Here is a 14450-nt window from a genome sequence, read left to right on the forward strand (position 1 = left end):
CTACAATGAAAGGTGTGTAAGTTAGCTTGACCTTAGATAGGATAAATTATCTGCACAACATCGAGGGCCGAAGGTACTGTCGTGTTGTAGCTTCCGAAGTGATATAAACACAGCCATGTTCTACTGCATTGTGGAGGGCACTTGTGAGACTGTGCAATTTCATCTCCTTGAGTGAAACATAAAGACATAATGGCTTTAGAATCTGCACAGTGTACTTTATCTGCACTCATTCCTGGAATAAAGCGCTTATATTATCGCAGTATAGTTCGTTTGGCCTGAAAGTGAGAAGTGATCTGATTGAACCATACTGGCCTTGAGGAGATTGGATAGTCAGAATGGTTAGTTCTTCTTGTTCAGTGGCCCAAACCCAGAGAAAATAGCATTTTCATACAAATGTTATAAAACATGAATCACATCAAAACTTCTTGACCCACGTAAGAATAAGTAGCACTTCCATAAAGGGAGTATATATTGTTCTGGGAAATTTCCGAGGCAGTTCATATGACTTAGTATGGTGTTGTGGGATAATTCTTAGATGTTGGAACTCAGAGAGGGAGAATTATTTTCCTGCCTCTTAGCCCACTCTTTCTTTCCAGCAACATGGATAATCAGAGAATCCCAAAGTAATCTTTATCACTCTTGACGCATTTCTGTGGAGTACGCTTTAAAATCAAGCCCACCAGCTGGAGCACAAGTATTTCAGCCAAATACAACTGCTCATTGATGACCATGCAGCGCCTGCATCTTGTGTGAGCAAACCTTCATTATAACACCACCTGGTGCAATCTGTTACCTCGTCTTTGACATGACTGTAACTCTCACTCGTCGAACTATTTCCAAGTTAACAATAAAGAGATTTTGCTGTTCAAAAACAAAACGATAGGCATATGGGAACAGCATGTGACAAACTGAATTGTGGCACTGTCTACTAATATTAAGGGGTTGGCTTGTCATAAACTGCGAAACGCATTTGGCCTACATTCTTGATAGTTCAGGTGAATGGATACCTGGACTATCATTTAAATTGGTGAATTGTCGCCTTCATTCAACATTCCTTCTGGAGAGCAGTTCCTGTATCTTTGGTTATGAAGTCTTGGCTAAGTAATAGTCTTGCAGTTATGAATAAATAAATCAGCATGACATATTTGTTTGCGCTTAACCAGATTTGTCTGAGACCTGTAATTTTTCCAATGTCACCAACCTGGATATGTTTAAAATTGGAGTGACTGATGGAGTAGTGGCACAAGAAATGAATCAGTGACCCCCTTCGAATTGAATACAGAATCATCGAGACAAGGTGGAAAAATCCAGCCCATAATGATTTTGAGCTAGCTCCACTATTTAATATGGTCATTGGTGATGCTTTATGGCAACATCGTATCTTGCTTTCTTTCGATTCCCTTTGATCAATGCAAGTACCTACAAAAAGCTATTTCGTTATTTAATACATTTAATGTCTCGGTTTTTTTTCTTCTCAATGATAAAAATCCTTTCTCATCTTCTATAATATTAAAAACTTGTTTCTGGAACCCACAAACAGAAAGCATTCCCTTTCCATGTAGTCTCGCCAATTCTGTAAAATGTTATCCATTTTCAACAGACTTTTCCAACTGTTTTGCAAGCACATCTCCGATTGTCTACCCTCACAGTTTTCTCTGCGTTTGTGTTAATTGGTCTGTCCTTCAGCTTTTATTTTCCTCTCCCTTTCATGCCAAATAGTGAAATGACATTGAGGAATCTGCAAGAACTGCTCCACAGATGGAATGTTCAATGAAGGCGACAGTTTACCATGTATTTCCAGGTATTCATTCACCTGAACTATCAAGAATGTAGGCCTAATACGTTTACAAGTTTCTGACAAGCCAACCCCTTTATATGAAGAGACAATCCCGTGAATCAACTTAGTCACATGCTATTCACACATGCCTATCTGTTTTGCTTTTGAAAAAAACACAAAGAGAGAGACCTGTTCTTTGTTTCGTGAATCTAATTTTAAATTGTCGCCAGTCTTTTGGGTTTTGATATGAATGCACTCTCATTATTTTATAATTTTTGCTACCTTACTGAATCGGTGTATTTCTCGATCATCATCCTGATGTTATCAACCTAATTGTTCTCCAGTGTATCAGCTTCCACCCTGTATGATTTCGCGTTATGTCTGCCAGATTTTCAAACATTCAGTTATTTTTCAAAATTATCTCGTTACCAATACTAACGTATCATTTGACAAGCTACCACACAGGAGGCTCTGAAATAAGATAAGAGCTTTCGGAATCTGGGGCTAGGAACCAGCATGGAAAGAGCATTGGCTTACCGGCAGAAGGCAGCGAGGAGGGACAAAGAAGACTTTTTCAAGGAAGGCAGATGGTGAATAGTGGAGTTCCACAGGATTCAGTGTTGGGACCACAACTGTTCACGTAAAATATTAACAATATGGATAAATGAACTGATGACATTTTTTCTGAGTTGGCAATTGACAGAATGATAGGTGGACAGACATTTCGTGATGAGGAAGCAGGGAGGCTGCAAAAAGTCTTGAAATTTGAAGACATGTTACCCAAAGAAGATGCAAATTGAATGCAATGTAAGAAAGTGTGAGATAGCAACCTTGATGAGAAGGATGGAGATGCAGATGGTTTTCAAAATGGGAAAGGCTTTGGTAGTGTGAAGTGCGAGTATTCTAATTGAGATTCTCTTATCGTTATCAACTGGAAGTTCGGAAGATAAATCCAAATTTCGCACCAAGAGGGCGAAAATACCAGAGCAGCGATGTACTGCTGAGGCTGCATAAAGTCCATAGTGAGACTGCAGATGGAATATCGTGAAACAATTTGGTCCCCTTGCCTGAGAAAAGATGTACTGGTCTTGAAGGATCGCCAGAGGGGATTTATAAGAATAGTAAATGCCTTGGAATTGAGGAACGATTCAAAACCCGTTTGTACTTTATGGATTTTGGAAGGATACGGGGAAGGTCTGTTTGAAATATACGTAATACTGAGAGGCCTTTAACCCGCCGCTGTAGGTAAGATTCTTTCACTATTAGGAGAAACTTGATGCAAGCAAAGACTCAGAGGGAACGGACAATCTATTAGAAATGAAATGTGAGTGATTTTCTTCAGCCGGAGGGTGGAAAACCTATGGAACTCATTGACGCAGAGGGCTTTGCAGGCCAAGTACACTAATTAATTCATAACTAGAGTATCAAGAAAGGACACACATACAGACAGGACCCTCAATTACAACAGTAACCACCCCAAAGACCACAAACATAACTGTGATAATGCAACATGTAAACGAGCAATAAGACACTGCAACACGCCAGAGCTCCACGAAACAGAAGACGAACAACCACATAGAGTATGGAACATGGCACGTAGAACATTATAGCGTAGTACAGGACCTTCGACCCCGATGTTGCTCTGAGCTATGAAACCAATGATGAAACCCATCTAACCTAGAATATCCCATATTCTTCCATATGTGTAAACAATGACATTTAAATGCCTTTAATTGTGGCGGGTCTACGATTGCTGCAGGCAGAGTCTTCCTCGCCCTTCAGACTCTCTGAGTAAAGAAAGAAAATTTGACATCTTTCATACATAAAAAACACCCCTCAATTTAAAACTGTGTCCCCTCCTGCTAGCCATTACCACCCAAGCAAAACAGCTCTCACTGCCCATGCGATCCAATCCTCTGATAATCTTTTATGTCTCTATTACGTAACTTCTTAACCTTCTTCTCTCTAACTCAAACAGCCTCGAGTCCTTCAGCCTTTCCTCATAAGCTTTCCGTCCATTCCAGACAACACCTTTTCAATCTCCTCTGTACACTTTCCAATGCTTCCGCTTAGTTCCTACAACGCCGTGACCAGAACTGTACACTATACTCCAAGTACGGCAGCACCAGAGTTTTGTACAGTTGCAACATGACCTCATGACTCTCACACTGAATTCCTCAAACAATAAAAGCTAACACACCACATGCGTGCTTCAGAACACTTCAACCTGGTGCCAACTTTCAAGGATCTATATACATGGACATCGACACTGCTAAGAATCTATTTCCATGGTGAACCACATTACATTTTTCTGCTTAAACGCCATTTGCCACCTCTTAGCCTAGCTCTCCTAAGGCAATGTCAACAACTCCACCGACCTTAGTGTCATCCGCAAATTTACTAACACATCCTGTATGCTCTCATCTAGGTCATAACCAAAATGGCAATCCGCAGTAGCCCCAAAACAGACCCTTGCCGTACATCACATGTAATTGAATTGAAGGATGACTATTTTCCTTCAAACTTGCCTAATCGCAGCATAGTTTCTTTCCTTCAGCTCGAACTGTTTTCCTTTGCTACATACCTATCCCTTTCTATCGCGAAAGTAAACATAACTGTATTGTGGTCACTATCGCCTAAGTGCTCACATGAACCCAAATAAAACATTTGGCCAGGTTCATGGTCCAGTACCTGACGTAATGTGGTCTCGCCCTTTGTTGGCTTTCCACATACTGTTTCAGAAACACGTATGAACACATTGGGCAAAGCAAATGACGCACCTGAAGTACTCGAACTATCGAGATTCTAGTCAATATTTGGAAAGTCACGGTCCCACACCACAACCAGCATGTTACCTTTACTTCTATCCAGAATCATCTTTGCTATCCTTCTTTGTACATCTTTGGAAATGTTCGGAGACCAACGAAAAATGCCTTCCAGATTGACCTTTACTTTCCTGTTTCGAACATCAGCCCATACTAAGTCAGTGGATGAGTCCTCAAACGTCCTTTCTGCCAACGTAATACTGTCCTTGACGAACAATGCCACACACCTCCATCTTTTCACAACTTTCCTTTTCTTACTAAAACACCTAAATGCTGGAAGCTGCAACAATGTTTCCTGTCCGGCTCTACGTGCGTTTTCAAAATGACCACAACTTCGATGTCCCAGGTACAAACCCATGCTGCAAGTTCACACACCTGATTCTGGAAACACCTGGTGTTGAAGTGAACACACTTAAAACCAAATTCCTACATGCAAATGCACTCTTGCACCCTTGAAAACTCATTTATGTACTCACGACTCTCAACATTGTGGACATTGGAGCGACAATTTAGGTTCACATATCGCTGGTGAATTAGTTTAGACCCTCCCGAAAAGCATAAGCAAATTCCCCCAAAAGATATTGGCTCTCCTCTGTTTCAGGTGTATACCACCCCATTTGACGAGGTCGCAACTCCCTCAAAATGAGCCCTCATTAATCAGATGTCCAATTCCATCCCTTTTGCACCATCCCTGTAGCCATGTTTTCAACCTTCCTCTTTCCCTGCTCCTCTCTTCGCGAGCATGCTGCATGAGTAATAAACCAGAAAAAGAACTCTTTTTTTTTGTATCACTAAGGTTTCGCACGAGCTCCTTGAATTTTTGCCTTACATCGCATACCTTTACCTACCTAAGTCGTTGCAATCTATGTGGTCAACGATTTGGGCTGCAACCTCCTCCCTTAATGATCCCTAAAAGACATTCCCATACGTAACAAACCCTGGCATGTGTAAGGCAACACATCAAACATGAGTCAATCTCATTCCCATAGAACCTTCTATCTTTCCGGCTAACTATGGAGTCCCCAATTTCTAATGCTCTGCTCCTCTACTCCTTCCCTTCTGATCGACAGGACAGACACATTGCCAGAGGCCTGTGCCCCATGGCCTTCCCATGGTAATTACGCCCCCCAAACAATATCCCAAACGGCAAATTTGGTATTGAGGTGAATGGTCACCGGGTTTCCCCGCACTGGATGCCACATCCTTTCTGTTGTCTGGCTGTAACCCATCTCCCATTTACCGGTACCTGAATTGTCAAACCTCTGGTAACTGCTCTCAATTACACGTCAGCCTCCCTAATGTTCCGAAGTTCATCCAGTTCCAGCTCCAATTCCTTAATGCCGTTTTCAAGGTGCTGGAGTTGGGTGAAATTCCTGCAGAGGAAGAACGTTGGGACACGAGTTGTGACTCTTACGACGCACATACCACAGGAGGAGCATTCAGATGCCCGAACCTCCATTCTCACTGTTCTAAATTCCCATAGCGAATATTGAAAATAAAACTAACAATCTTACTGAAACCAGCGCATAGACACTTTGTTTTGGTTAGAGGATGATGATGGATGGGAAACCCTACCTGAAGTCTTTATTAATAAGGGACACCCAAAGAGCTTCATCCAAGAACATGAAGTCACTGTGCACCGGAAACCTACATTAGAAATGTATGAGAAGTGACATCAAGACTTTTACGTCCACTGGGAATAATGATAGCCCAGAAACCAACAGCGAAACTTTGCCAACTAGTGTCTAAGACGAAAAACACCACACCCACAACATGTGTTATACAAAGTTCCGTGCAGCAACAGCGAAAACAAATTGACATTGGTAAAAACAGACAGGAAACTTCCCACCAGAATACATAAGCATCACCTTGTGGCAACAAGACATGACCCGCTGACAATGAAGGATACTAGTTCAACTGGGGCAATGTTACAATACTAGGACAGGCTAAACAGAGGCAATTGTTGGAACTCCGTGCGGCCTGGTTTTCATCCACTGACACAAAGAACACAAAACGTCACAGCGCAGGAATAGGTCATTTGGCACTGCAAGACTGCAGCGATCCATATCCGCTATCTAAATCCGCCATCTACGTTCAAGGATCTGTATTCGTTTGCTCCCTGTTCATTCACATATCTGTCTTGACAAGTGTTAAATAACGCTATAGTTCCCACCCTTATCACCTCCGCTGGAAACGCGTTCCAGGAACACCCCACTCTCTGCATGAAGAACTTGCCACGCATTACTCCCTTAAACTTTTCACCCTTACTTTGAAATTGTGACCCCTGTTTTTGAGTCCTTGACACTGGGAGAAAACGTTTCTTGCTATCCACCCTTACTACACCTGCCATGATTTTGTTGGACTCAATAAGGTACCCCCTCAACCGCCTTCTTTCCATTGAAATTAATCCTAATCTACTCAACCTCCCCTCATAGCTGGCACCGTCCCTTCCACGCAACACCCTAGTGAACATTCTCTGCACCCTCTCCAAAGCACCCACGTCATTTTGGTAATGTGGCGACTAGAACTAGACGCAGTATTCCAAATGTGGTCGAGGCAAAGTCTTATGCAATGGTAACATGACCTGCCAAATCTTGTACTCAATTCCCCGTCCAATGAATGAAAGCACGCGGTATCCTTCTTGACCTCTCTACTGACCTGCATTGAACTGCATCTGCCCTTTCTCTACCCAACACTCCAATTTATCTATATTCTTCTGTATTCTCTAACATTCCCTTTCACTGTCTGCTACTCCACCAATCTTAGTGTCATCTGCAAATTTGCTAATCAGGCAATTGCCACTTTCCTACAAAACAACAGATGTCCCAGCACGGATCCATGTGAGACACCACTATATACAGGTCTACCTTTTGAGAAGCTGCTGCTACTCTGTTTCTCCTGTTGCACAAACAGATCTCTATCCATCCAGTTGGAATACACTGGACGCCATGTGACTTCACCTCCTTCGTCAGGCTACCATGGGGAACCTTGTCAAATGCCCGACTAAAGTCCATGCATATGATATCTACATCCCTTCCCTCATCAATCAACTTTGCAACCCCTGCAAAGAATTCTATTGGACTCTGTTAGGCATGACATTCACTGCACAAAACCATGGTGCCTATCACTCATAAGCGTTTTTCTTCCAAATGTGTCTAAGTATGCATGTATGTGTGTGTGTGTGTATGCACACACACACATATATATAATATATATATCATATCCCTTAATATTTTCTACAGACGCTGCCCTAAACCTGACTTCATGCTCACAGTTCTGTTCTTAACTTGATAATCCGTGCTAACTCTCTTAAACAAGGGGCAACATCAGTCGTTTTCCTGTCTTTTGAGTCCTCCCTCGTTTTCAATGAAGCAGCAAAGATATCTGTCATAGCCCCAAATATTTAATCTCGCACTTCGCTTAGTAACCTGGGATAGACCCCATTCGGTCCTGTTCACTAGTTCACATTAGTGCCTTTTAGAAAACACAATACGTCGTCCTTTCTTATGCCGAAGAGAAATCGAAGATCTATCCTTAACCTCAACATCCACCATGTTCCTCTCCTCGGTGAATACCAATGGAAAGTACTAATTAAGAATCTCACCCATTTTCCCTGACTTCACGCGTATCTTTTCTCCTTTGTCCTTGAAAGGACCAACGTTTTCCCTCATCACCCACTCGGTCCTTTTCTATAAATAAAATGCTTTCGGGTTTTCCTTAACGCTGTTCGCTTAGGAGATCTCATGACTCCTTTTAGTCCTCTTAATTCCTCATTTTAGATTGGTCCTACATTCACAATATTCATCCAAAGCTTCTTCCGACTTCAGTCGCTTAGGACTTATGCACTCATCCTTTTTCCTCTGGCGAGTCTCACAATTTCGCCTGTCATCAGTGGTTCCCTAACCTTGCCATTGCTATTTCTCATTTTCGCAGGAACATACCTCTCCTGAACTCTAATCAACCTCGCTTTAAAAGCCTCCCACATATCGAATGTGTACTTCCCTTCAAATAGCTTCTCCCAATCTATATTTCCCAGTTCCTGCAGAATGTTATTGTAGTTGGCATTCCCCCAATTTAGCACACTTCATTTCGGAACAATCTCTCCTTTGTCCATGAGTATCCAAAAACATATGGAATTGTGATCACTCTTCCCAAAATAGTTCCCCATTGAAACGTCAACCATCTGGCTGGTTCCGTTTCCTAACACCAGGTACAGCATGGCCCCTTCACGATTTGGACCAGTTCCATACTACCCGAGAAAATCCTTGCTGAATGATCCTTCCAAATTCTGCACCGTCTAATCCTCGAACACTAAGTGAATCCCATTCAATGTTTGGAAATTGAAAATCTCTTTTCATCACCGCCCTGATGCTCCTACACCTTTCCATAATCCGATTACATGTTTGTACCTCCATCTCATGCTCGCTGTGGGGAGACCTGTAGTACAGCACCAAGACTGGAACGGCACCCTTCAAATTTGTCAGCTCTGCCCATATTGTCTTATGCTCGAGTCCTCCATAATGCCCTCCTTCAGCACAGCTTTGATATCTTCTTTGACCAGGAGTGAGACTCCTCCATCCCATTTGTCTCCATCTCAATCCTGCCTGAAGCATCGATATCCTCGGATATTTAGTTGCCAATCATGCCCTTTCCTCAAAAATGTATTATTAAAATGTATTATTAAAAATATCTTACTCCCAAGCATTAATCTCAACCCTGAGTTCATCTGTCTCATCTTCTATACTTTTTGCATCAAAACAAATGCACCTCCGACCACCAGTCACTCTGAATTCTTTGATCGCTTCCTGCGTACTCTTCCCTTAAGTCACTCTGACTTCATTTTCCAGTGCCTTACAAGCTTTAATTACTACCATCTTATTGTTCACTAACCTTCTCATTCAGTCCCCAGCCCGCTGCCAAATTAATTTAAACCCTTCCCAACAACATTAGCAAAAACGCCCCAAGGGCATTAGTTTCAGTCCGGCCGAGCTGTCGACTATCCAATTTGTAATAGCCCCACATCCCACAGAACCGTTCACATTGTCCAATACGTCTGAAATCCTGCCTCCTGTCCCATCTCTCAAACCACGAACTCATCCTAAATATGCGAATATTCCTGCACTGACTCACACGGAGCACTGGTTTGCCAAGCTGAGATTACTACCTCTGAGGTCCGACTTCTCATCTTGGCTCCTAAATCCCTAAATTCTGAGTGAAGGACCTCATTGCCGTTTTTACCGATATCGTTGGTGCCAACATGTACCAAGTCAACTGGATTTTCACTCTCACCCTTGAGAAATTTCTGCAGTCGATTCAAAACATCCCTGACGCTCGCACCTGGGAGTCAACATGTTATTCAGAAGTCTCGAATTTGACGACAGAAAAGCCTATCAAACCCCCTGATAATTGGAATCCCTCTGACTATAGTCTTTTCATTCTTTTCTCCCTCCCTTCTGTATAGCAGACTGCCACGATGCTATTAATTTGGCTGATGCTACCTTCCCCTGGTAAAGCATTCCCCCCTACAGTGTACAAACGGTATACCTGTTTAAAAGGGAGATGGCCGCAGAAGACACCTGTACTGACGTCCTGTTCTCTCTCTACTTTTTGGTCATCTGTTCCCTGTCTCCCTCAGTAATCCTCGTCTATGGTGTGAACAATTCACTAAACGTGCTATTCATTACCCCTACATTATCGTGTATGCTTCAAAGTGAGTTCATCCGCAGTTCCAGAGCCGTCATGAAGGCCAACAAGATGTACAAATGAGCCCAGCTGTGTCCCTGAGCTGCCACATTGAGCAAGAGGAGCATAATGCATCTCTGATATTTCCTGCTATTTCTCATCTTAAACTTTGTTTAAATTGAGAGTAAAGTAACGAAAAAGGATTTTCTTTCGCCAACTTACCTTAAATTACCAAATTCCCTGCATTATACCAGAGTCCTTTTTTTGATTCGAGGAGGAAGGCAGGTTCAGCCGCTGAACGAATGTATCAGCCTTTATAACGGTTTGATTACATTCCCAGCAGCCCCTGGTCTTGGTTCTGTCTGCCCTCCCTGAAATTAAATTTCAGGCTGCAGACTCCGGAGAGAAGGATTTTAAATGCTTTGTTTCCCTTCCATAAACAAAATCATTAACCTCAACCCCATCTGCAGACCACAACAGTACAAAACTGGAAATACAACCACTGCCAAGGCAGACAGAACTGTATCAATTCAGGGCGGATCACGACAACAATGTTTCATCCAGAGGCAACGCAGCAATGAAGGTTCAATTGGGAGATGAAACATTTGCAAAATAACCAATCCGATTAGTGAACCGACCAACAATTCCAAACATAGATTGTCGATCTTCACAGAAACTTTATACTAGGAACAGTCCGTGGGGTTCCAGATAATAAGTGTCAGACTGCAGCAACAGTCTGCTAGGTTCTGGATTGCAGACTTCAGTCAGTAGTTCAGTCTACGTAGTGCACATTTGTAGGCCTCAGGCAGTAGTACAAGTGTGCGGTGTTCCCGATATGAGGTCGAAGGCAGCAGCACCAGTCCACGAGTATCCAGATTATAGACATCGGGCAGCAGCATCAATCTGTGGACCTTCGGATGTAGGCGTCAGCCAGGAGTACCAGTCCGGTTTCATTTTTAAAGGCGATGGCTATTTTAGTGTATGTGGTGTTTCGATCTGACATATATGACATGTCTGTATAAATTCAACTGCATCTTTGTGCAATATAGACCAATAGAAGTGTTTTATTTATCTTAGCCTATATCTACTCACTCCGAGATGACTTCCTAATATTAATTCCTGTGCTCCTATAAATCTTTACATCTGTATGTTACCGGCATGGCAATCTGATGTACTTCAACTCCTTTCTCTTCTGCCCTAAACTGCCGTTGTCTCCACTTTTAAGTTAGGATTCTATCTGTGACATTATAACACTTGGGAACACATTCAGATTTCTTTTCCAAATTGGATTTATTTTGCAAATCTTGCAATGGCTCATCTTTTCCTTATAACTCATGTAATCGTTCAGAACTAAACACCACTGCATTGCCCTCTCCTTGTTCAGGCTCTTGCCTTATCATTTCGTGAAATAAGTTGTCAGCTAAGTGAATCTCAACTTCTACTCCTTGACTGGTGGAGGTTCGATTGGCTTCAGATTAGTTTCTCAGGTCGTCGCAAAATCGAAGCCCATAAGGCCCCTACTGTGCTGTACTGTTCTATGTTTAGGTTTTGGGTCTCACGTTAGTTTTCCTTATTGCCTCAACATATGGCTGTGGGTTCTTCTGACCACACTGTCCGGAAACATTCCACTTTACCTTTCTTCACGTTCGTCATTCCCCTGATTTTCCTTTGGCTTCTCCACTACACGGAGTTTCTGAGAGTTTTTTTTTTCCACAAGAACCAACTGTATTCCCGGAATTGCCTCTCTTTCAATCATTGTCACGGTCTCTTCCTCATCCTGTGTAGAAATTCCAACATGATCTTGCACAGTGGGAACGTTAAGTCTCTTTCAATCTACCCCACAGATAACCACTCTCTCTCTGGTAACACTAAAAAGAGTTTTAATACATCCATTCCTTACTATAAGAGATTAATTAAATCCTGCGTCTCTCACTATTTTAATTTATTTCCCATCTTCCCCGTTCTTCCTGAGTAAACTTTACTGAGAGCAGTGAAGTCTTTATAAAGATCAGGCAAGAACTCAATACGTAACCCATGCCTCGGCTGTAGACTCCCCTGCAGTTATTTGACTTGCTTTGAGATTTCCTTCATTACCTTTACAAATCTCTTTGGTTTAACTTCTTCTTCAAAATAATTTTTCTCAGTGCCTTTCTTCAACGACGAACACTGTGACTTTGTTTGTCCCACATTATTGCAATGAAAAACACCGAGGTCTTTCAATTCCTTTTTACCCTCTTAGGTTTCTTTCTTTCACCTGTGGTAAACTATTCCCAGTGTGATCCAATCGTTGCTTTTCTCAGAAGGATCTCTGCCTTTCAAAATTTCTATACCCACGGACTGAATTTCCTGTTAGAAGCGAATTATGTTTTACTCACTAATGCATATCTGCAGCTGTTCTCACTGTTTTAATTTTCCATTCCTTTATATGAGTTCTTGGCATTTCTGGAAGTGAATATTTAATCCCACAAGCAAAATAATCTCTCTAATAGACTCGTATGTCTTTTCTATCTTTAATGCCCTCAACTATTTACCGAAGTTGCGACATTTAATAATTTCAATCTCGACATGATTCAAACTTAGTTCCTTCTTCCCATTTCTGAACCGTTGTCCATATGCTTCTGGTAACGACTCGTAGGGGCTCAACATAACCTGCTTCACATCTTCTTCATCTCTTGACATTTCATCTGACAGCGCAGCAAGCCACTCAATGGCACTGCCGACAACTTAGTCTGAATTAACATGACCCACACAGTCTCTGGTCTGTCCATCTGCCTCGCGAATTTCTCAAAAGAAGTGGAAAAAAAGCCTTTGACATCTTTTTAATCGAAGTTCGCTAATGTAATGAAATATTTGTATCTCTCCCTACCCGAACTTTGGCTATCATAGATTTAATTATTATCACTTTCCTCCTCACTGAACATTTCTGTTGCCTTCATCTCTATTCGTTTAAGTTGAGTTTTGTATTCAATCTGCAACTCAGGATGTTCAAGCTCTCTATTTTTATCCCTCTCTTTCCTCCCTTTTTGCCTTTTACAAGACAAAACATTCTTATCTCTCCACCTTTATCTTCCAACTCCAGTTGTCTCATTTGCAATTTCGCTTATTTTTAACTCCACCACACTTGCATGTTTTTCTGAGAAGCAGAAGTGCTTGTCCAACTCTGTAAAATTTCAGTTTTCTTATTATCCTGAGTAAAATTCAATTGTAAACTGTTTGATAATTCTGAAATTATTCGGACCCTTCCTCTGTCGTTCGAAACTCTTGTGGCAAACTTGTGAAGCATCTTCAAATCTCACAACCTATTTAGCAATGTTCAGAACAATTTCCCTCATTTTCAATTTAACCAATCACAAGTAACTGAAATTCATCGGATTTTCCACTTCACAGATATATTTAAAGATTTATGGTAATAATCTCTACGTCTGTTTACATCCGTCCAAATTCCAGGCTTGAGCCATCCAATCCTGTCTAAAGCCCAGATAGGAGACGCCAGTCAGTTCAAATCACGAACGACATGCCGTCAGTCTGTCTGCAAAATGATATTTAAATGAAATGGAGACCCCTGTATACACTTTATAAGTAACAAGTATTTTGAAGTTGAAAGTGTGTGAAGTAACTTGAAGAGGGAGTGAATACTGTTCTGAACGGAGGGCTTACAAGCACCTGTGAGATACGATGAGATGCCAGTCCCAGAGTGTACTGTAAAATTGAAATATCTGACATTTCACTGTGAAGTGAATACTTGAGTTGGTTGCTGTTTTGATTGCATTATGAATTTTACCATCAATTTAAATTATGCTCCAGGATACTAAAACACAATCGAGTTTGAATTTATTATTTTGCCAAAATCTAACCAATGAGACAATCAGACGTTGCGAAATTTAAAATGCAGACATTTTAAAAATTACGGAAAAAGCCTCTGCCATCAACACAAATCCAATAAATTCGGACACAGTTTCTATCAAAGGTACCTTTTCATATGAAACATATTACCTGTAAGAAGAAAGATGGTGACCCAGGGTGCGTTCGGCTGGAAGACGAAAGACACTGCAGGCCACAGTTGCTGTGTACTTCTGACATTAAGCTGACGAAATTTTAATAAATGTCTTATGGGAACATCGTATTGTTATGAAGTTGAAGGTACATAGTAAGAAGTTAAGAGAAAG

Source organism: Chiloscyllium plagiosum, unplaced genomic scaffold (assembly GCF_037043375.1).
Source record: "Chiloscyllium plagiosum isolate Xiang-an unplaced genomic scaffold, Cpla_swu_hap1 HiC_scaffold_21, whole genome shotgun sequence".
In the NCBI taxonomy this organism is placed as follows: Eukaryota; Metazoa; Chordata; class Chondrichthyes; order Orectolobiformes; family Hemiscylliidae; genus Chiloscyllium; species Chiloscyllium plagiosum.